General features: G+C 37.5%; 1 protein-coding gene across 2 annotated transcripts in view; it reads right to left on the reverse strand.

Annotated features, from left to right (window-relative positions):
* chrm2a (cholinergic receptor, muscarinic 2a) overlaps window positions 1-25,272 on the reverse strand; it is a 91,359-nt gene that overhangs the window by 46,808 nt on the left and 19,279 nt on the right. For both annotated transcript variants that reach the window (XM_028449960.1, XM_028449961.1), the window contains exon 2: window positions 3,650-3,762. The gene's annotated coding sequence lies outside the window, so the exon portion shown is untranslated. The remainder of the gene's footprint in view (window positions 1-3,649; window positions 3,763-25,272) is intronic.

Below are 25,272 nucleotides of genomic sequence, written 5' to 3' on the forward strand. Positions count from 1 at the left end.
GAGTGTTTTTGTCATTTTGTGCAATTTCGTTGGCATTTTTTGTGTCTTTTGTTGTTTTCGTATTCATTTTGTGTTTAAGTAGTTGTTTAGTGTGTCTTTATGATCATTTTGTGTACTTTTGTTGAAATTGTATGTTCCGTGTGTTATGTTGGGCTTCATATAACATCCAACTTCATGAATTTTTTTTAGGGGCCGCACAAAATTAGACCGAAGGCAGCCAGTTGCCTATGACTGTAATAAACCAATGAATTGTCTTTGAAATCTGAATGATCTGTAAATAAATACCATGTGCACTAACTTCCCCGCAATTTTTTTACAAAAACTATCTAGACATACTGTAAGTGAAACACAAAAGTCAAAAAGAGAAAGATTTTCATCCCTAAACAGTTTCCCCACATTGGACAAAGTCCTCCCATTCATCACCTCAGTCCATTGTGGATGTATAGCCTGCCCTGGGCGTCCAGGCGGCTCAGATCCATAACACTAAGCTTCTGGCTCGACGCACCTGTAAATTAGTAAAAAATTCCAGCAGCTGATAAAGAGAGCGGCTCCATGAGTGCATCTAGGTGCTTGGCCCCGGGAACGTTGGGATTAATTCCCCCAGGAATGATGAGACACAGTCCTCCATTTCCTCATGCATATTTGACACTCCAGCAGCAAACTCCACTTCAGTCCCTGTTGCAGCTAATGGATGAAGTTTGATGCTGCGCTGCATACGTAATAACCACCGTTCTCACTCATTCACGCTTTTAAGCGACTAAATGCTTCTCTAACACAGCAGCATATCACAAATATCATATGACGTTTGAAAGCTTAGAATCTTTAGTTTTTAACCATATGAACCATTTTAAGACACAACCATCACAGCAAACAAAGTCAAACAAGCTAGCACTCCTCACATTTAAAGCGATGCCATGTCTCAGTGAATCCATACAGTCCATAAAAAGTGGTCTCAAAATCTTCAAAAATTCAAAAATCTAATGAATCTTAACATTTAGTCCAAAACAGTAAAACTGACCGTGTCTTTAAAAATCCTCATTTTTAGATTAATGTTGTAAATTTATGATAAAATCAGGCTGGCGGGAGCTTTTTGCTTCATTTTTGCTGCAGTACCATACATGAACTGCTTACATTGTGAAGAATAATTGCACAACAGAAGAAGAAGAACCAAGTCACATGAATCGAGCGCCAAATAACAAATGAAATCATTGTTGGGTTTTTTTCTTTTTTCTTAAGAATTTTATATTTTGATATTGCTTCGAGATGACTATAATTTATGCTATATAAATAAAGTTGAACTGAATTTGATATATCACTGTGTTTTATGGCACTTAAAATATTATATATATATTATGTACATTATATTAAGAATTGTATTATTTCAAATTAATTTGGGAAAACTGTAATGAAAATTTTTGATCACTGGGGGGCAATAGACTCATGGACTAATATGTATCATGCAAATGACAGCGTTAAAGTATGAGTGCACACCTCAGCTCAGAGCTTCGTCTCCATTTGTTTGTGACGGTGATCTGATCTGGACTGGAATGAAAAGCGTTCGTGCAGATACTACATCACATCTGCAGACTCTGTCCAACCTCTATGGAGGACTCATTGATATCGAGTGCTTGTGTTTCTATACACGGCGTCCTCTTTGTCGGCTCCGATCATCTGGCGTTCCAGAACCATGCGCAGTGTCAGAGACACTTTCCTGTCACGCCAAATATGGAGAGTGACAAGAGGATTGGCTCTGAGAGGCATCGGTGTCTAATCTGCATAGACAGTGATGGGCTAATGGCTCTTTGCATCACAGCTGATTGCATCAGGACGCAGCCAGAATACATCCAACCACCAACCGACTGATAGCGACGGACAGGGGTGGACTCAGCCCTGGCATTTTGTGTCCATACCAGTCCACTACATTACCAGCGACACCATTTAGAAGACGTTATTAAGTCAGTGATGCTCAACTGTCTTAATTTCAATTATTATTCCCCCAGAAAACCTTTTTAACCCCCTTTTACGTATTTCCATTTTGTAACTTCCTTCGTCCATATTTTGCCCCTTTTCAAAAAGTTGACACTTTCTTCAGACTTTCACTTTCTTTTGCAAATATATATCCCTTTTTTTTCAATTTTTGTGTCAATTTTTGCAAGTTGCTTTCTTTAATTTTTTTGGCCACTTTTCATCCAAATAAGCTAAAAGTTGCCAAATCAATACCACTTGTTTCTTTTTTGTTACACATTTTTGCCCTTTTTCACTATTGTTCGCCACATTTTGCACATTTAAGCTACCCTTTGCCATTACATACCACCTGGTTTCTCTTTATTTGCCCATTTTTTTTGGCCACTCGACTGTTTTTGGCCCATTTTAGTCACTTTTCACTCTTTTCTTGCCATGTTTTTTTTTCCACTTTTGGACCATTTTTGGCCACCTGTTACCATGTCTGCCTCCACTCGCTTGTAAAAAAAGAAAAAAAAAATCGTAGCGGACAGGACCGGCCCACTTTGGGTCGACGGCCCACCAAGACGATGCCCGGTACGCCAGATGGCCAGTCCACTCCTGGTGACGGATGCAGTGGGTGGTCCGTGCTAGCAGAGAGATTATAAAGCAAGTGGTCTGCTCTAAAGGTTACAAACATATTACTGATGCTTTTTGAGAAAAATAAGTCCATCCATCTTTTACATTCTACAGTCCATCCCAGGCTTCATTTGAACGCTACAATCATCCAAAGACTGCCTGCAGAGTCTGTCTTTTGTTCAGATCCAACTTTAAAGACACTCCAGAAAGGGGTCAGTGTACGGGGCAGGTAAACAGAGACAGAAATTACCCCAACCTTAGTGCTTACTGGCAAACTGGTTCAAGCAGGACCAAATGAGTTTTTTTTAATTTTATTTCATTTAATTTATGTATTATTATTATTATTATTATTATTATTATTATTATTATATTTTACTTTTCATTTCGCATGAGGGGGTTGAAAGTTCACTTTTTGGTTCAAAGTGGGGAACACTGAAAAATACTTTGAGAACCACTGCCCTATAGTGGAGGATATACTTTAGCCCACACACCATCCTGTAAGCTAGGCTAACTGAGCATCATGTGGTTAGCTGAGATAATCCTGATGATTTTTTTCTGTTTAATAAGCCTGACTGCGAACGCTCCGCTCTTCAAGGTCTTTGTGTGACTCTAACGCAGTAAAGCCTGCACACAACTCTCCTCCTCTCTACTTTCTACTTTCAAGAGCTCATTCAGATTGTCTATTGATTTCAAACAAGGTCTTTGTGACTGTGAGTGAGAGAACCGGTCACATCCATGCTCTTCTAAACAAACCCAGACACCAGCAGCATTTAGACGTCTCAATCGAGACACCAACAGTTTGTTTGGCAGCCTGTGACACGTGTGTAGAAACGTACACGGATTTAACATGTGCCATGAATAATTTAGTGTAATTACTGCTACCCGTGAGGCTAGGTGAGTAATGCACGGCAGGAAAACGCATTGATCAAAACAGAATTTAAACAGATGATTAATGTTTACAGTGCAAGAGGATTCAGTGATAAAGTCAAAGGCAAGGATGAGTTCACCTCCCCATGGGTGTAACCTGGTAATCTGGGACTCGTGTGTAAACACTTGGACATGTACTTACAATGAGGGTTAGGCCGTCCGTAGGGATTTATCACACCTGGTTGACATGTTCAGATACGCTGCGTCCGGCGTAGCACCAAAGAGTCTCCAGTGTCATGGTTATCGCGACGGCCTCTGTGCAGAGGAGGGGGGGGGGCATGATAAGAGTGGAGCGCACACAAACACTAGCAAACAGTGCTACACGCTAACGCAGATGGAATGAGCACACAGTTTATCGGAATATCTGAAAGTGTTGCTGTAGATTGAACATGGGCCATTTCATGCGACCCCCAAAGTAAACACAGAAATAACAGGAAAAATGCACAACGTGACTACAACAACATACAATTATCAGAAGAATACACAAAAAGACCAGAAACACACAAAAATGGACAACAAAAATACACAATTGTAAAACAACAGTCCAGGAAATTACAGAGTAATAATACAAAAACACAAAAATTAACACATATACACAAAAGGACAAGAAACAACAACAAAATGTGCATAAGGACAAGAAGAATAATTCATAAAAAGGACAAAACAGCAAAAATAAACAAGATCAATTAAAAAAATATATACAAATTTTCAGAAAAACACAAAATTACACACTATAGTGATATATATATATATATATAATTATCACAGTATTAATTTTAACCTCCTAAGGAGTAGAGATGGGCGATATTATCGACCCACCCATATTATTGGCTGATATTTGCCATAAAATGTGATATCGATTCCCATATGTATCAGTTATTCCACCGATATTGACAAACTGACAAGTGCTGTTATTATTAAATATATTACTATTGTTCTGCTCAGCTTGTGTTTATTTGTGAATACATCCAGTGACGCATCACATTAAAAGTAGGCTGAACATGTAATTTCCATGAGAATATATCCTGTATCATGTGACCGGTGGGGAAGGAGTTGTAAATCGGAAATTTAGTGTTGGACAATATCGACAAAAAGATAATATTCAACAACCCTACTAAGGAGTGATTAACGTACAAACATTGATATCCACACAAAAGTTCATTAAAAAAATCAGGCACTTTTTGCAAGGAATGTTTTAATCTGCAAATGGAAGGTTTGAATCTGCAAACGGAACGTTATCATCTGCAAATGAAACGTTGAATCTGCAAACGGAACGTTGAATCTGCAAACGGAACGTCATCATCTGCAAACAAAACGTTTTAACCAGCAAACGGAACGTTTCCATCTGCAAACCGAATGTTTTCATCATAAACGAAACGTTTCCATCTGCAAATGGAACACTATCATCTGCAAACAAAAGGTTTTCGTCTGCAAACAGAACGTTATCATCTGCATACAGAATGATTTCCTCTGCAAACCCAACGTTATCATCTGCAAACAAAATGTTTTCATCTGCAAACGTCTTCAATAACATTGGAAAACGTCACTACATCTGTTGCTAGTCGCTTTGTGAGAAAAACAAAGGAGGAGTCTGAGAAGTCGCTAAATTAGCAAACATTGCACGTCTCCCCATTGTGCACAATTTTGAACCATTGATCAAACATCGTATCGTACAGTGAGTTATGCTGTGATTTCCTTAACCTCACCAAAAGGAAGCAGCTATGCTTTAAAAACTGAAATCCATCTCCTTCAGATATAAAAGAAAATTTACTTTCCTTTGTTAAGATTTATTTCCTATTCATGAAATGATTCGCCCCATTCATGAAGAAATAAAGCCACATTCCTTCATCTTCAATACTTTGAAAGAAGCTCCCCTTCAAGCTCTTTGGCTGCTGCTATTTTACTTTAAGGTCTTTTCAATGTTTTGGTGATCTGTAAAGTGAGCAAGAGACGTTTGAAGGACAGAGAAGTGTCACCAGCCCAGTTATGACTTCGAGGTCACACCTTCTACATTGTAAATCACATAGCGCTCAGTCCCTGGAGACAAATAATGCCCATTAAATATAATGTATATGTCCAGTGTGAGCGCTGGAGGAAATGACAGTGCCCTGGGAGACCATCATCCCCCCAGTGTCACCATCACCTCACTGCAAATGTACTCAAGAGCTACAGTAGTGACGAACACAGCTGCTGTTCACCAACAGCGTCACACGTGTTCTTTCAGCAAAACCGTGTGACAAAAGTGGAAAGAATGAATGAGGTGAAAAAAGGGACAAACTACAGCAGAGGGCCACATTATCACCATTTATATAAGCATTTAGAATAAAGACCAATTTGAGCATCAACACGGGAAACAACAAAGGGTTTGAGTCGGTTTTTGTTGTTTCTTTGTGCATTTATCTGTCATTTTGTTTTTGTTGCCATTTTGGGTTTCTGAAAATAATTTTGTGTCTATGGTATTGATTTGTTTTTTTTGTGTTTTATCTGGAGTCATTTTGTGTATTTTTGCCGTGTTGTGAAATTTTATTTGTCACTGTCATTTTTTGTCTTCTTGGAGTCATTTTGTTTGTGTGTTTTATTATGTGACATTTTAGAGTCCTTTTGTGTGTTTTTGGAGTCCTTTTGTTAGTGTGTTTTTCCCAATTTGTGTGTTTTTGAGTCACCTTGTCATGTTGTATTGTTTTTGGTACAGTTTTGGAGTGTTCTTGTGTGTTTTTTTTAAGTCATCTTGTGTATATTTGTTGTTTTGTGTACATTTTGAAGTCATTTTCACTATGTTTGCTGCTATTTTAAGTAATTTTCCTGTCACTGTGTGTGTTTTTCGATTTATTTTGTGCATTTAATTTGGGGGCCACACAGTTAGATTAGGGGACGCATGTGGCCCCCAACCACTTTATTCATGCATAGAAAAGAGAAGGTCAATGCAGCAGGACGCGGACGCACCGGTGAGTGAGAAATTTGGGGGTGGGGACTGGAGCATGCTGGGAGGGTGTGACGACGAGCAAGACAATCCAGCGTCTAAATGATTTCCCTGGTGGAGGAAATCTGCCAAACGATCTGTGCTGCTGCGCTTCATTTATTATGCTAATAGGAAAAGCGTTTGGACGGATCACAAGTTGCATAAACTTAAGTGTACTCCAGTTTTCTGCCATCATGTGAGGAGATGATTCAAAGAATGCATTTTAGCAACTCTATACAAGAATGGAAAGGATTAAACAGAGAAAAAGGAGGTTAAAAAGGTATAAATCTGAGGAGATAAAGGACACGTAAAGCAGGAGTGAGTTCATTCTTTGCTCTGAGCGGAGCTGCAGACGTGTGAAGGAAGCTCTGCATCATAGATGGCATTTGTTCTCCTTGGGCGACGGTCTGACCCAGTCGGCTATCTTCATCCACACTCCATCACCCTAATCCTCCTGGATTACCTCACCCTCAGGGGAGGAGGCACCTCACTCTTTATTAAGGTGACCAACCAACGTTTGGTGGATCCACATGGAACATCAAATCTAAAACCCTGAACAGATAACGGAGTGATTTCAGAGACTGTTTCTCCTGCATTTTGGGAAAGATTGGAGTCGATAGCGCGGATTATTGCCTCTAATCTTCTCCGACTGTTTCCTCAACCTCGACCCATCCATCCATAGTGTACTCTGCTCAGAAAACAACTATTTCCACACAGACATGTCCATTTTTATTGCATATGATCTAATCTTTAGGTGCCTTCTACAGCAGGTCATACAGGCGTACACATGCACCCACAATCTGAACCATGACCTTGACTATCAGCATGACGTACACAACATTAAACAATATCCACTAGGGATGCACCAAAAAGAAAATTATTGGCCGAAAAACCAAAACAAATTATTAGTGGCATTGCATTTATGGCTCTGAATGTTTATCACCCACTAAAATTAAAACATTCCAATTGTATAAAATAATATTAATGTTTCAAAGAATCAATCAAATAAAAGCATGAAAATATTTGTTTAACACTGACATTCCAACAATTAATGCACAATATTTAATAAGATATTGATCCATTCATGTATCAAGTATCAGGCCAGAAAAGGTGCAATAGACATAATAATAATAATAATAATAATAATAATAATAATAATAATAATAATAATAAAAGAGCTGATGCAACAACCACCATAGTAGACTAAAAAGTGAAAGGAAAATACCGATGATGACAAAAACACAAAAAATAGCTGAAAAATACAAAAAAAACAGCAGAATACACAACATTAAAGCAAACAAGTAAAATTTACAGCAAAAATAAAAAAAATTTTAAAAAATTAAAATTAATCATAACACACAAAACAAACAAAAACACACGGGATGACAACAAAACACAAAATAGCACAAAAATACACAAAACATTGGTGACAAATGCATTGAAACACTAAACAATTTCAAAAAGGGAGAATAAGTAACAATTTCCTGCTGGTTGTTGAGCCGTGATTGCAACATGTCATGTTTTTTCTTCTTTCCTGCCAGATTAAGGCTGTTCTAGGGCAACATCAGCAATAACAGAGCGGGAGTGAGTGAAACATGTTTCACATCTCAGACGTTTACAGCAGCTCTTCATTATTTGCTCACAGGCCGTATTCCAGCGGGGGGTGAACGTCTGGGTAAAGAACTTGATTATAAATCTCTGTTATGTAACTATGAAAGTTTGGCTCTTCGAATGTTCACAAAGCACACGCACTAATCCTCCACGTCTCAGCGTCACTCGTCAAGACCGACATGGACACAAAAACGTATTGTATCAGATCTGAGGGTCAAATATTCAACATTTATGAGGTCATTTAAAATGATAATCAGTCTGAGCATCAACACAGGAAACAAAGGGTTTGTTTTATTGTCATATTTCTCTCTACTTGCTTTTTTGTGTTTTTCTTATTTTTATGTATATTTTTGTTGCCGCACTGTATATTTTTCTGTTATAATGTTAGTTATCATTTGTGTTCTTAGACACATTTTTTATTGTCAGGAACTTTTTGTGTTTTTTTGGTGTAAATTTTTGTATGCTTGCAGTTTTTCTTTAGTTTTGAGATTTTGTTGTCATTTTGTGTAAATTTCTGTCAACATGTGTATTATTGTTTTTGTTTTTGTATATGTGCGTGTTTATTTGGAATAATTTTGTGTATTTTTGCTGTTTTGTGCATTTTTTTTGTCATTTTATATATTTTTCTGTCATTCTTTGTGTATTGTTGTTGTATTTCATTTTTGAGGTTTTTCTTTTCCATTTGTATTTTCTGTACATTTTTATGTTTTTTGTGTGGTAATTAGTGTATTTTTGCTGCCATGTAGTTTAAATATCTGTCACTATATTTGTTATTGTCATTTTGTGACTGGAGTCATTTAGTGTGTTTTTCTTGGAATCATTTTGTGTATTTATGGTTTTGTGTATTTTTTTTGTCATTTTATATATTTTCCTGTCATTATGTGTATTGTTGTTGTATTTCGTCATTGTTTAAATTATTTAGAGCTGTGTCACAATGCTATTGGTTTCCTTTGGTTCCTAACCTTTTATAAACAGTATATATATATATATATATATATATACACGAGATGAAGTCACCATGTGGCCACATTAAAGGTGCAGTCTGCAACTCTTATACAAATGACTTTTTGTCATATTAGCTAAAGCTGTAACTATGCAAGGACAGCTTTACATGAAACTAGTAGTTTGTGTGCTTTTAACAAAACATGTTATATCACTGTGATGTTGCTGTCGGGCTAATGTTAGCTTGTTAGCTCCTCTGAGCGAGGCACTTTGGAGGCAGGGCAAGAGAGCAGCAGGGAGGGAGAAATCTGAGAGTTGCGAACTGCACCTTTAAGCCTAGAGATGTTACAACCACAGACTGTAAAATCAAATGGACAACGCACACCCCCGGGGAAGTGAAGCTTTATTTTTAGAGCTCCCCCTGCTGACTGGCTGCAGTATAAGTCATAAACCCCGCCTCCTCATTGATAACAGATGGGATGTGGGTCAAACTGTAAAGTTAAAATACTCACACATTATTTTTTTTCCAAACCTAAACTCTGTTTTGATCATTAGTTATTATCACCCTACTACGTGTTCAGGTGCTCATTCTTTGCTGCGTAACACATCAGGGCAGTACGCTAAATGGGCGGGGCGTGTTAGCAGGACTCCTCCCGCTGCAAGATGGCAGCGCCCCAAGCGCTGTATTTTGGCTTCGAGAACGTTGAGTGGCGTTAAGCTTCTCTGTGTTTTCCTCTCTCCGCCATTGTTCTTCTTCGCTGTTAACTTGTATAAAGTAGGTGGTGCAACCCCTAGCGGTCAATGTAAGGTACTGCAGCAGGAAGAAGGCAGGAAGTGTCCGCGGGCTGGATTTTATCATTCATTTACAAGATTAAATGACGCGTCAATGCTATAAAATCTGCGTCGACGAATTTTTGTAGTTGTCATAATCAAGCTGGGTTTAGACCTTCGTGAGACAGGTTAGTTTTACCCTCCTGATGATGTGTTGTTGCAATAGTAAAGAGAGAGACAAGCTTTGATGTAAATTTTCTGTGTACAAAACAGGGGACGGGACTTGGATAAGCAAACTGCTTCTCTCGTCTCCTTTTTCGGCATGTACAAAAAAAAAAAAGAATAACAAAACTTCTGTGAATGCAACCATGTCGGAAATAAACTGAATAAATAAATAAATAAATAAATTATGTCGACTCATCGTTGCAGCTTTAATATATATATATATATGCACACACACGAGTAGACGCCATGTGGCCACATTAAGCCCAAAATTGTTACAACAAACATTACAACAACATGCTATAGCTTAAAGGCATCGTGTTTTCCCTTGATTCTCTCTCTCTTTCTGACATGAGCAGAGACAGTGACTAAATAGGTGCAGAGTCAAGCCATAACTCTTGAAAAATCAGTGCTGAAAAGCAGCATTACAGTACTTTATGAATAGTTTAATGCACTCATTAGCCAGAGTCCTTCAGCAGATGCTGCTTTATTCTGAGAGTGCACGGCAGATGGAGCTTTTGATTGTTGTTGCAGAGTTTTTTTTAGTTTTTCTTTTTTCTTGTGCTGCCTCGGCTACCAAACAAAAGGCGAGTCTCATAGTTTCTATAAAACATTGTGACAGATGACGGCTCCATTGGAAGCTTTTAGTGTCTGTCATCAACTCAACTAAACTAAACTGGGATGTTTGGTGGTTTTCTCTGACGTTTTTACTTTTCTTGCTGCCCGTTGAGTTCAATTAGAACCAAGGTTTGTACTGAAGGCCAAAACGGTGCTGTCCATCCCAAACGCCCAGACATAGGCAACTGGTGGTCTGGGGTCCACATGTGGACCTCAGTCTAATTTTGTGCGTCGCCCAAAACCAATCCCCAAAAATTGTATTTCAAGAAGCTGGAAGGAATATAAAGCCCAGCATAATACACAAAATAACTTTCAAAACACACAAATCAACAACAAAAATGCAAAAAAGTATACAAAAAAATCCATAAAATACACAAAATGACAACAGAGACAGACACAACAACCAAGAACACAAAAACTAAAAGAAAACAAAACTACAGACAAAGACAAAAAAAATAATAATAAAGATTTATGATTCTGGCTTTACAGGGTTAAAGCTTCGTCTTTGCTACTTTATCTTACAAACCTACAGATCACACAGGTTTTTTTTTTTCTTTCTTGTGCATCCTAATGACGTATGGGATGGTGCTATTTATCATGAGCCATGTTTATTAATTTTCTTGGATTACCCAGCATGAGCTAATATCACTGGATAAAGGCATTATGCTAATGGTTTTGAGGCTTCGCTGCACATGAAGCCCCAGATGCTTCACCCATCCACCCTTCATGAGCATCTGCGACGAGTGTCTTTAATAGGATAGGAGGTCGATTCCTCTCCCTATTCTTGTTTTTGTGTGGAAAAATCATGGTTTATCGTGTTGGGTTAACAACGTGAGATGATGAGGAACAGATGTAGAAAATAGCATGAATAGATAGATAGTGTGGAAGGGTCTCTGTGTAGATATAAAGAATGTGAGTAAGGAGGCACATTTTTCTACAAGCGAAGTCTTTAGACCGTTGGAACGAGGGAATTTGATGATACGATACACGATTCGTATGTAATGATACAATATATTGCAATACTAAACACCATGATATACACTGCGATATATCGCACAATCAATAATTCTAAATTTCACCTTTACAAGTACAAAATGGTAAGAAATACAATTTATTTCATTTTTTTGCTTCTCTTTTTTACTTGCAATAACAAGTAAATGGTAACTAACTGTAATACAAGTATCAATATATCGAAAACAAGTGGTATGTTTATCAATCTGTCAAATAACATTTTTCAAAAAAAGTTTACCTTTTGCTTCTACAACAGATTTTAATTCAGTTAAGTTCTTAAATTCTTATCAAAGTGCCCAGTATGTTTGATGAAAATAAAATGCCATCATCTACGAAGCTAAAATACGGAGTGAGGTCGTTTAACAAGTGGTTCACTGACACCTAGTGGCCGAGTGTTTGCCTGCTATGCATATGTTAGTGCAATAAATGGGTTTTTCATTAAAAACATGATTCAATGTTATAGTAAATTATCATCGTGCAGTGATATATCGTGATATGATGGCAAATCTATTTTTTTCTTACACCCTTATTTGGAACCATTGGTGTAAACTTATTTCCGGGTTGATTTAATAGTACTTTTAAGACCTTTCTCCAGTCAAAACCAATGTTTGACTGGAGAAAAGGTTCAGCCTTCACTCACACAATGGCATTCATTAAAAGGTAGAACAATAAAATAAAATATCAAAGAAAAGTCCACACGATCTACTAGACATCCGATTATTATGGTTTGTTTTATGTTTTCCTATTCCCACTGAGGTTAAACGGTTAAAGTTAAATTAAAGCAAGGTTACTTTTCCAACTGCGGAAATGATTGTATCATTAATGCAAGACTATTATTGTTTATCGTATCGTGACCTCAGTGTATCGTCTCAACCCTACAATTCATGCCATACCAGGCATGTTTATCACCTAAAGTCAGGCACATTTGAAAGAGGCGGGCCTAAACCCGGTGCAGTTATATAGTATTTGTGAAAAACAAGGTGATTACAAAGACTACCTGCAAGAATTCTCCCTACAATAAATCAAGACATGTGCGAGTGCTATGGGTCCAAAACAAAACCCAACACAATCATTGAAGTGTTTTCATCATTCTGCTGCGACCACAAACAAACAAAGGTACAATAATGACATTCTTCATTCGTTTGTCGCACATTATAATTCAGAAATCTGCACAATCACAAGAGAGACGACCAGGAGATGGACAAGCAGGTCCACGCGCTCCTTACCATCTGTGGCAAGGACGAAGTTTGGTACGTTTCTCCTGCGATGAGCAAGATTTCAAAAGGAAGTGAAACTCAGACATCAAGGAGCCACTATAGGTGCAAATATAGTTCAAATACAAACAGTGACTTTTAGGTCAGTTACGTCAGGTCGGTTCCTCAATTACTCGACCAAGTTTTGTCTGAAATGGTTCTGGATCGGGCACTCCATCGTGATTTTAATAAAAGAAATGGGGGTACCCATAAATTTGGACCTACTGTATGGTTATTAATGCAGATTAAAATGTCTTCCAAGCCTTTAAAGTGTGGATGATCGTGGTATTATCATCAGGATCATTGATCCAGATAACTGACAATCTCTGATAAAATGGAGATTTGGTGCTTGGTGGAGGTTTACTCTCAAATTGCTGTTGTGTTTTGGTTGTAACGTCATGCTCGTACTCAAATAAAAGGTTCTCATGTTTTGTCTTTTCTTTATCAAAAACCCTCTTAATATTTTGGGGCTTGTCCAAGAATCTAAATACATCTAATAACGAGGTAAGCGCAGAAGTTTCCTTCTGAATATTTATGTTAGAACGCAGTGCCTTAGCCTTTAAATGCATGACTGGATAAACTGTTACATTCTTAATTGGTGGTAATTATTGATACAATTCTATTTTTTTTTTTTATAAAAGAAAAGTTAAGGATGGTCCACATTGGATTCTATTCTGATTTTAAAGAAAAGTAAATGCTGTATTTTCAAACATTCCCAAACAGTTTCGATAATGATCTTTTTCACCTGATAAGAAGTCCGTTTGAAAGCTTTGCACTTTTTGATAAAAGCACCTGAGATACATTAGTAAAAATCTTCTCAATCATTTTTTTCAAATCCTTTCCATTGGAAAATCGGCTTCCCGCCAATTGTTGCCTTTCTTGGAAGGAATGGAAAAGATTTAGCCTGAAAGCTTTTCTTAATGGAAAGACTTTGGGTGATGCCACCAGAAGAAAAAGACCTTAAAAAACCTGGGTGAGGATCACGTAGAGGTTAGATTTGGAAGTCTGGAAATGCAAACAGAAGAAGGATCTGATGGAACAATAGAGAGGCAGTGGCTGTTTAAACCATACACATCTAAAATGTGTTTAAAAACTTCTCAATAGATGCTAATCAGGTCAACGTGTGATTACTTTACACTGCATTAGAAAGGAATAAAGGTGATGATGCACAATGAGGGATGTAATTAAATCAACAAAGGAAGCAAGCTCTTTAATTTAGCTCCGACAAAAAGTCAAGCGTCAGTGAGACGTCCCACAGTAAAGCCCAGAGACATGTCTGTTAAGTGGAAATGAGTTTGTGCTTTATGAAGGGCGGAGGATTTAGTGTCGTTCTTTCTTTTTGGACATCGGGGTATTAATATGTGAGCCCTTCCATCTGGACTGAGGAAAGCTAGAGGACACATTTAAAATACTCCCTGATCCTCATAATCCTCCTGGTGGATTATTATTATCATCATCATTCTTAAAGATGTTTGTAGAAAACATGCTATTTGCACCGACAATCACTGAACCTCACACCCTATTATTCCTGTTCAGGGTTTCCTGGTGCCTTTTTCATGTTCTAGGTCGGGGGTCCCCAATCCTGGTCCTCAAGGGCCACTATCCAGCATGTTTTAGATGTTTCCCTCTTCCAACACACCTGATTGAAATGACCAGGATCGTTATCAGGCTCCTGCAGAGTTTGATGATGAGTTCATCATTTGAATCAGGTGTGTTGGAAGAGAGAACCATCTAAAACATGCTGGATTGTGGCTCTTGAGGACCAGGATTGGCCACCCCTGTTCTCGGTGGAACATCGAAGTACCCGCAGAAAACCCAAGGAGAACTTGCAAAATCAGTGTTCAACCCAGGACTTTCTTCCTTCTTATTCAAGACTTAAACAAGTTTGTTAACAAAGCTGCCAACATTGAGTTTTTAAAGGTCCAGTATTATTTTTCACCCATCTCCAATCATTCTAAGAACCCCAACAACATGGAATTTGAGGATTATTTTCCCAAACTTGCCTGTTTTCTGTAGTTTTAGCCTCTGAAAAGTCACTTTCAGACCGTTCCTAAAAACAGGCTGTTTTTTGGACCTTCATGCACATGCTTATCACAGCAGCAGCAGTAAATCATCTATAGCCTTTCTTCTCCTCCTCACCTCTTCTGACCACAGAAATAGTCTATTTAAGGTGATAAGCTATTGTTTTGTCCTAGCGCTGCATCAGATCATCCCATAAAAGCGAAACGAGGCGGTATAACAAAATAACTAAAAGCACAGGAATAATCCATTTAAGACAATAGTCCATTGTTTTGTCCGACCGTTGCGTCACATTGGGTCGCAAACACGTCAGATCATCCCGTAAAGGCGATACGAGGCGATATAACGCGATATTAACGTTGCTCTTTGGATTATCTGTAAACTGAACGTAAAGATTAACTGTTATATCAACCTGCCTTCACTGTTTGTTTTACCTGTGAGGTAGTTTGAGAGGGAGGAGCTCACATTCTTATAGGGTAGGAGGAGCCAGGATTATCAGGAGGAGGAGTTTCCGCCTAAGGAAAAATCCAACTGGCCCATTAGAAGCTGACTTTTTACAAAATGTGAAATAACTAAGGCCTTTCTGTGAAATCACAGAACTTACTTTCTTAAACAAAAAAAAGAAATATAGCACAGAATACATATTTCTACCTACATGTTTTGGGACACACTTTCATAATATTTTTTCCCATTAAACGGTTGGTTAAATGTGTTGATGAATAAGCAGACTTGTCAGTTATAGCAGAAAACCTTGTGCTACAAAATCTTGTGAGACTACTTAAGAATAAACTTATTTACAAAAATTATTCCATTCAGTCTCTATTAAGCATTTTGTCATGATGTTTAGTTTTTTTTGCAATAACAGCCTTTTTAAGAGTTAATAAAATATGGGTGAAACTTGGGGAAATTTTGTTTTCCCAACCAAACGGAATCAAAAATAGATGAAATAATAATGAAATCATTTAAAATATGTCTGTAGTGTTGGGGAAATGTTCATGAGTATAACTTAGCATCTGTTCTGCTTCTGGTTTTGGTGCATCACTAAAAACTCATTAGCTCAAAGAACTGTATCTATCTATTTTGCTAACACAGCCAGCGACGACCATATAGCCGAGATGATAATTCAATTCCACTTTATACGTGCAACAATAAGTCATCGCATAGAGTTGGTGGTTTTTGAAGATTCTCTAAACCTTTGGAGTTTCTTCCTGTAAGTATTTTAGAGGAACATCCATGTCTAGAGAGAGACTCCACACTGCTTTCAGCCCTGATTAATGAGCACTTCCTATGAGCAATCTGTTTATTTTGTTAACTTGAAGGAGGCTTCAGTCAAATTGACCCGTTTTAGGCTGAGTGGATGGTGCGTCGCATTCCTAACGAGACAGACTTTTGACTTTACCTGCACTGTTGGGGGGAAGGTGGAAAACTTTAGAATAATTATATATATATCTCGGGAAAGTCAGCAGTTTCTATTTCCTCGTCTCTGCCTTCGAACAACGGAGACTCCTGGCACTCAAATGGCTTCATAATGAATTAGTCAAGCTCGGAAATGAAAAGTTTCTGTCAGCTGGATGGCAGGCGGACCTGTTTGCACAGCTGTGACGAGGAGACGAAGATGAAATGCTCGCATGCTGAATTTCTAACTAGGTTATTGGTCACTCCTCTCTCTCTCTCTCTGTTCTCTCTTTCTCTCTTTGCAATTTTTCTTGTTTCGAGGCAAAGTGTGTGATTTCTGCTCAATGCCATTTGGTCTTTTCTTTCTGATTTCACAAGAAACATTTTGGTTTCTCGTTTCCCTCATTTTGCATTAATTAGCATCAACCAAATGACTGTGTTGATGGATGAGTGAAAGCCTGTTTACACTGTAACAGTACAAGGTCACAATATGACCTTGTATTGCATAAGTGCACAGCTTCTTCTCAGCAGCGTAGCCAGAATCTCCTAAGTTTGTGGTTGATTATGAAACTAGCTTTATTTTTTCCATTTTGTTACCCATTTTCACGTCATTACAGACTATTAAACTCACCTGCATCCTGACAACAAGCTTGATACGATTTAACTGTTGTCTTTATTTTCAAATGTATACACAGTAAAAATGTACTGAAACAAGCAAGAACTGAGATTATTAGGGATTTGACATAAAAACGTTTGCCACACATGCTAAAGCTATCGTTAGCCCAGTTGTTTTATGGCAGAAAATATTCTGTGCATGTGATATTGTCCCAAAACGTGTGTATGAGTATTTAGTCTGTCATATTATAAAGCTATTTCCATTTCAGATGGTGAAAATTAATTCAATAAAGTGTAAGTTTCAGCATTTAAGGTTTCAGTCCCAAGCTACGTCTCACAAATAAAAAAAAAAACCTGCAAAAAATGAAGGTTGGGGTTTGTTGCAAAATAATAATAATAATAATAATAATAATAATAATAATAATAATAATAATAAAATAAAACATGAAGATTTTTTTGTTAAAAAATTCCAGAAATTTCCTATGTTGAATGTTGATTTTTCAAATAATAAATATAGAAGGTAAACAGCTAGCAGCTCCATGCTAAACATGTAGTAGCTACTACCTCAATGCTAAACATGTAGTAGCTACTACCTCAATGCTAAACATGTAGCAGCTAGCACCTCAATGCTCAACATGTAGCAGCTAGCACCGCAATGCTAAACATGTAGCAGCCACTACCTCAATGCTAACATGTAACAGCTAACACCTCATTGCTAAACATGTAGCAGCTAACACCTCAATGCTAAACATGTAGCAGCTACTACCCCAATGCTAACATGTAGCAGCTAGCACCGCTTTATGCTAAACATGTAGCAGCTAGCACCTCAATGCTAACATGTAGCAGCTAGCAACTCAATGCTAACATGTAGCAGCTAGCAACTCAATGCTAACATGTAGCAGCTAGCACCTCAATGCTAAACATGTAGCAGCTAGCACCTCAATGCTAAACATGTAGCAGCTACTACCTCAATGCTAAACATGTAGCAGCTAACAACTCAATGCTAAACATGTAGCAGCAAACACCTCAATGCTAAACATGTAGCAGCTAACACCTCATTGCTAAACATGTAGCATCTAACACCTCAATGCTAAACATGTAGCAGCTAACACCTCAATGCTAAACATGTAGCAGCTACTACCTCAATGCTAACATGTAGCAGCTAGCACCACTTCATGCTAAATATGTAGCAGCTAGCACCTCAATGCTAACCTGTAGCAGCTAGCAACTCAATGCTAACATGTAGCAGCTAGCACCTCAATGCTAACATGTAGCAGCTAGCACCTCAATGCTAAACATGTAACAGCTACTACCTCAATGCTAAACATGTAGCAGCTAACAACTCAATGCTAAACATGTAGCAGCTACTACCTCAATGCTAAACATGTAGCAGCTAGCACCGCAATGCTAAACATGTAGCAGCTAGCACCTCAATGCTAAACATGTAGCAGCTAGCACCTCAATGCTAAACATGTAGCAGCTAGCACCTCAATGCTAACATGTAGCAGCTAGCGCCTCAATGCTAACATGTAGCAGCTAGCAGGGACAATGGTCCTAGTGGAGCAGACAGATAGCATCGTCTGACCCAACTGATCAACTGTTATGTAGAAAGAATATTTCAAACTAAATTATTATTTTATTTCATGATATCCACAGATATTCTAACTATTTTACACTGTTCAGTTTACAATTCTCTAGAATGTTCTGGACTAAGTGCTGTTTGTTTATTTTAATACACAAAAACACATTTGTTTTTGAAAGTTTAAAAAAACTCTGAAAAAGCATATTGAACATGATGTTAGTAGAGGAATCACATTCACTACAGAGGAACAATGGTGTTTTCTCCAGATTTAAAAAAAAGTGTAATAAATGTTTTCAAACACTTATCTTTAATCTTTAACACTAATCTGCTTTAATATGGAGCTGGTTCTTTTCTTTCTATTCTATCAGATGCTGGATTGTTTCTGTGGTAATGAACCTTCTTTTAGCCCAACATGGGTGAAATACTTCCCGTATTATACATGAGCATTGAACCCCCTCCATCCCATCACCACCATCTCACATCCCTGTCCACAAACTGCAGCTATTTTCCAAAGCGATCTCAGGGGATAATGGCGCCCACAAATCATCCACAGGCTGCGAGGACCATGAAATTGATGTACCTTCATCTTAAAACAATGGACGTGTCACACAAAGGGCCTCATGATGTTATGACTTCAGTAGCTGTCAGGACGGGTTGGAGGAGTTTGGTTTCAGGAGAGGAAAAGAGGAACGCGATGGGAAAACTGACCTATGAGCATCACGGGAACACAGAGAACCATAAACAGCATCCCAGACCAGTCATATAACCATTAACACATCCACTATCTACTGGTAATATGGAAAACTAAGTTTAGGCTTTCACCCAGGAGGAAACCAATGGTTCCTCCGATGGTTCCTCCAGCTCCATGATAACAGAGCCACACTAACACTAAAGGGCTGCTCTATAAACATAGGTCGCTTTTTCATCAGTATTAGAATGAATTGAGTGAGTTTTTAACTAAACTGTAACTGTAGATGTTTATGCAAACTATGATCTCCATCTATAAGCAGCACATTCATTTCTCTACAAGCAGCAATAAATATATAATTTACTAAAAAATGTTTTGTTTTCTAAAATGACTCTTTAATGCTTATATACATCCAAAAATGATGACAGTAACAGAGTAACCTAGGGGACGATGGATGGTAACTATAGTAACACATCGTTAAACAACATTTGGGATCCAACACGCTTTGACCATCAAAGGCTTTTCAACTTTTAAACACATCTAACTTTAAATTAAATTAACTCCAGAAATAAAACTGTTAACAGTAAAGGAAAAGTGCTGAAGAAAAGACAACCATGTACCCATTAACTATGTACATGCTAAAATAAACAGCAACTTTTAGCAACAAAACAGGTTTAAAAAACAAATTATTTTTTTTAATATTTCTTTTGACCAGATTTAGAGCAATATTTGTGAAATTTGTGATATTTCATTTCTCGTAAAAATATGTCATGTAGATTTAACATTTAGATTTAAAATTAAATATTAAAGATTCGTTGTTTTGGTACTTCTTGTGAATTTGCATATTAGCTAAATATTTAGTTTCACCCGTGACGTTTAGATTTAATATTTAGATTTAAAATTAAATATTAAAGTTTTGTTATTTTGGTACTTCTTGTGAATTTGCATATTAGCTAAATATTTAGTCTCACCCGTGACATTTCGATTCAACAATTATATTTAAATGTAAAATTCAGATTTAACATTTAGATTTAACATTTATATTTAAAATGTAAAATTCAGATTTAACATTTAGATTTAACATTTATATTTAAATGTAAAATTCGAATTTAAAATTTAGATTTTTACATTTCGATGTAATATTTAACATTTAGATTTAACATTGACATTTTTATGAGAAAATAAGAAAGAAATCACAAATATTGCTATAAATCTGGTCGAAGGTAACGTAAAAAAAACATTATTTTCATTTATTATTATTTGGGGGGAAAGACTTCTATAAAACCTTAACTGACTGTTACGTTACACGCTGACTGAGTTAAAATGAAAATCATGCATTTTTTAAACACCCTCCATAAGACACATTCCCTGCAGCTCTAATCAATTCCACCTGCACTTGTTGACATTTTGCATAGGATGTGCACAGGTTTAGCTGCATGAAGGGATTAAAAAGCCTCTCATGTGCTGCAGAGAAACGGGCGGCGAGCGGAGAGCGTGGCTTGATTGGAAATTGATTGACTCGTGGGTGCTACACCTGCTTCTCGGAAACAGTTCGGAGAGGTTTGATGCATTTTTCAATAACTGGTGAAGGCCTTTTATTCACAGTGAGGAGAATGTGCAAAGTTGCTTCAAACAGAGCGGGGGGAGGGCGGGGTATCTTTGCATGACGGATGCAGCTTCTCCTTCGCAGTAGGGGTTGCAGGAACAAGCGGACACTTGGTTTATGTAGGGTGACCATATTTTGATTTCTCAAAAAGAGGACACTTGTTCTGACCTCAGCGTACTCAAAAAGTACTCCACGTTTTCTTGAATCTACCTTGTAATGGCAAAATACAATATAGTTGTTATTGTCCATAAAGTACAAAAACTAATTTATCTTTTAAAAAAATCTGAAATCAGTGGTGACTCAGGTCATTCACCTTCAGTACGTATTATAATAATCTCATAGGATATGAAGGTTCTCAGAGAAGAAGAACTTCACGTTTGGAGAGTTGGAGGAACGTAAACAACGACTGGAAAAGAAAGCTCGTGGAAATACGGGGGAAAAAGACTGTGAAGAGGAGTAACAGCAGGAACAATGACTGCAGACGAGAACACATCACAAAAAAAAAAAAGGGAAGAAACGAGGTTGGATGTAAAATTATCTGTGTTCAAATTAGGGGACGGATCTAGATAAGCATAATGCTTTTTTCCGTCGCCCTTTCCGGCATGAAAAAGGACAAAAAAAAAAAACAATGATGTGATTTTGCTCTGAATGTCAAATGAATTTCTGTGAATGCAACCATGTCGGAAATGAACTGAATAAATAAAATAAATAAAATATAAACCTTAAAATCTCTTAATCATTGAAACAATATGAGAAACATTTCTAAAACTGTAACAAAAAACTCAAGGCTTACAAAACATTAAATAATCATTAAATATGCACTACAAGAAATAATCTTTCCAATTAAATTCACCGCTATTTGGTCTCTTTTAATCTCTCTCTTTTTCTCTTGGACTTTGGTTATCTTCTGTTTGCCTCGTGTCTGACGATTTCTTCAAAACAAAGTAGCATCTTTAAGGTCCCGTACTACGAAGCTAGATTCGCGCTAACTTCCGGGATTTAATCTGTGTGTGCTGGACTACGAAGCTGTCTAACATCTTACGCAGCTAAATCACCATGGTAACTTAGGCTGAACGACTAGCCTGGTCGGGACAAGGTTTTGTTCTTGATAAGATCTGAGTGAGTACTAAAGCCCCGCCTCCTGACCAATCAAATCTCTTAGAAATTGACCTGTCCAATAAAAGGAGGATCATTGTGAACACGTCACTGTGTGGATCTGATGCGACGCTGACAGAGAGAATATTTATCCTTTCATTTACCAATGACATCCTATAGGAAACATATAGATTTATATCTGATAGACTGACCTACATTAGTCAGATGATAAAGCCTGCATGCGTCAGACGCTTTCAGACTGATAAATAAATTAATTCATTATTTCATGTATTCTGGGATGATGCAAAGAGCCTCAGTTCTGTAGATCAGTGATTCTCAACTGGTGGGTCGGGACCCAAAAGTGGGTACCAGTACTGGGTGGGTCGCAGACAGCGGGTCAAAAATAAATAAACACTTAATGTCTTTCATGCTGGACCATTGTTTTGAAAGAAACTTTTTTGACAGGCATGCTGTGAAATGCATGTTGCACACAAAAATATATAGATTTATGTTTTAAAATAGATTATGTAGGTGTGTTTTCAACAGCTTTTTTGAAAAACTAAACTTGGTCTGAATTAATGACCGTGGCAAAATGTAGATAATATAAAACAAAAATATATTCCACCTTATGATGTAGGCTGATCTGTATGAACGCAGCATCAGAGCCACAGACAAGTTAAAAGAGAAAGTGAAACTATTTATTCTCCATTTATAATCTCACTAATTAAACATTAACACTCATTAATTCCTGCATTAATTACTTCCTGCTTTTACTGCAGCAACAATGTTGTTTTTGGTCTGAATTTTGTATTTTATTTCTTCATATTTTTAAAGAATTATTCCTTAATTATGATGTAAGTTGCTCTCCAGTTTCTCTGTGATTGTGATTGGTCTGACGCTGTAATCTCCTCCTCTGTCACTAGAGCGCACACACAGCTTCTGACTGACAATGTTTGGTTAGGTGAAGCTAATGGATATAATTATCTAGCTTCGTGGTATAGGCCCCTAATGATGTAATTTTAATCACGTGTGACTAAAATTACAGTAATTAACCATATTAAAGAACAACTCTTTAGCTTTCAGAAACTGGTGGAATTTTACGGTATTTGATACTAACATGTTCCCGAGATGCGTTCAAGGTCTCTGGGAAACCTGGACAATTTCATTAACTTGTAAAAAAAATCCCCGGACAAGACATGAAAAGAGGACATGTCTTTCTAAAACCGGACGTACTGTATGGTCACTCTAGTTTATGGGAATTATTTTTACAACAAAATCCGTGCTAAAGTGTTGAATAGACAGAAGGAATCCCTGGCGTCTCTTTATGAGGTGACACTGATTGTTACAAACTGAAGTTGATGTGTAGTGGTTGGTTTCAGGCTATATAGCTGTGTCTGTTGTGAGAATTTAAGCTGTAAATGCTAATGTATTTCTTTTTTTCTTTCTTTCCGAAAATGAACCACAGATGTTCAACCTCAATTTTTAACAGCTGGTTTACTTTTATTGAAATGATCCTAAAACAGGAATTGTTTTTTCTACTCTCTCCAAACACTGAGACAACTGAATGGGAACAGATTCACCAGGAGGAACTCCAAAAACATGCAACGCAACTCCAAGTGTACAGAGAATGACCAAAAAACCCACAAAAATACACAAAATAAAGAGAAGAAACACAATATTTATGCAACAACACACACAATGCCTCCAAAACACAAGATACCTCTAAAAACACACAAGATACCTCTAAAAATATACAAGATACCTCTAAAAATATACAAGATACCTCTAAAAATACACAAGATACCTCTAAAAATACACAAGATACCTCTAAAAATATACAAGATACCTCTAAAAATACACAAGATACCTCTAAAAATACACAAGATACCTCTAAAAACACAAAAGATACCTCTAAAAATATACAAGATACCTCTAAAAATACAAAAGATACCTCTAAAAATATACAAGATACCTCTAAAAACTCAAGAGCCTTTGCCTCCAGAAACACACAAAACTACTTCAAAAATGAACAAATAGACAAAATAGACAAAAGTGTATCAATCTTAGCGAAAGGTGCAACCAAACACCAGAAAGTGTTTTTTTTTGCAGCCACCAAAATAAATAGACAGAATGAGTCAAAAAGAACTCCATCTTAAAAGGTCACATGACTTGAACTTTAGAAATATTTCTTCAAGTTTCTACACAAAGAGTTTTTACTTCATTCTCACTGTGATTTCTTGTTTTTCTTCACAGACAATGAAGTTTACTGTGTTCCCTTTGATATAACTTCCCTCTGCACCCGCCATACATTACATGTAGGTCAACCATTGTGTGGACACAACCTCCAAAATGTAGCTCTAGCAGAGTGTGGGGGGGGGGGGCACACTGGCATCAGTAGTGAATGTGAACAAAGCAAAAGATAAAAGATAAACCTAGAGTTCCCAGAGTGACATCACAGTGTTTGTACTGGGTATTCAGGGTTCTCACCAGGAATGTTTCACAGCACAGGGGATCGTGTGGCGTGCAAACGAGCACCATTGGAGTAGAAAAATTTAAAATGTAAAATTCTCTGAGGGACAAATTTTGTGAAGTAAAGCTAAAGTTTTTATTATTATTTTTTTTAATCTTTGTTCCAGCCTCACTTAAAAGCTAAAAGTTATTTGTTGAATTGGTGATGATGAATGTAGCTTTATACGTATATATATATATATATATATATATATATATATATAAAGTTCTAATTATATTGGACGGTGCACACAGGCAGCATCAGGGGCAGCTAAAGGGCTGCAGGGGTCCTCAGGTGAAAAGTAGAGCATCCGTGCAGATCGCCTGTATTAAATAAACAGTGCGGCTGATGAATGTGTTTCTGAGATTAAAAACATAGTTAAAACAACCCGTGCACATCTGGAAGTCCCTTTTGTGTCCAAGTGTGCAACAATTATTACGACTGTACCGATTAAATAAGGATAAAAACAACAGAAAATCCAACCTACGTTGCTGAAAACAGAGCGTAGGGGGCGTCATCGCTCCGTAGGGGAGAAAAATTACAACGTCGGGGGCCCCTACGCTCAGCAGTGCTGGCGAGGAACCCTGGGTGTTAATTAATGAGAGTGAGTCTGGAGGACTGACAGAGACTCTGACCTACGGAGGAAACTCAGGGAAACGCACATGACGTACGTCAGACAGACAGATGTGCACACCTCTATGAAGGAGCACAGCAGTGCTGTCAGAGGGGTCAGTGGGGGGGGGGAGAGCATGTCATTTGTCATTACTACTGACAAGCAGACAAGCTCTCTCCTGTTTGATTGGCTCATCATGCCTGTGGGCGTGGCCAAGGACACTCACACCAACATGTTAATTACACAAAACGAGTCC

Source organism: Gouania willdenowi, chromosome 6 (genome assembly GCF_900634775.1).
Source record: "Gouania willdenowi chromosome 6, fGouWil2.1, whole genome shotgun sequence".
Taxonomy (NCBI): Eukaryota; Metazoa; Chordata; class Actinopteri; order Blenniiformes; family Gobiesocidae; genus Gouania; species Gouania willdenowi.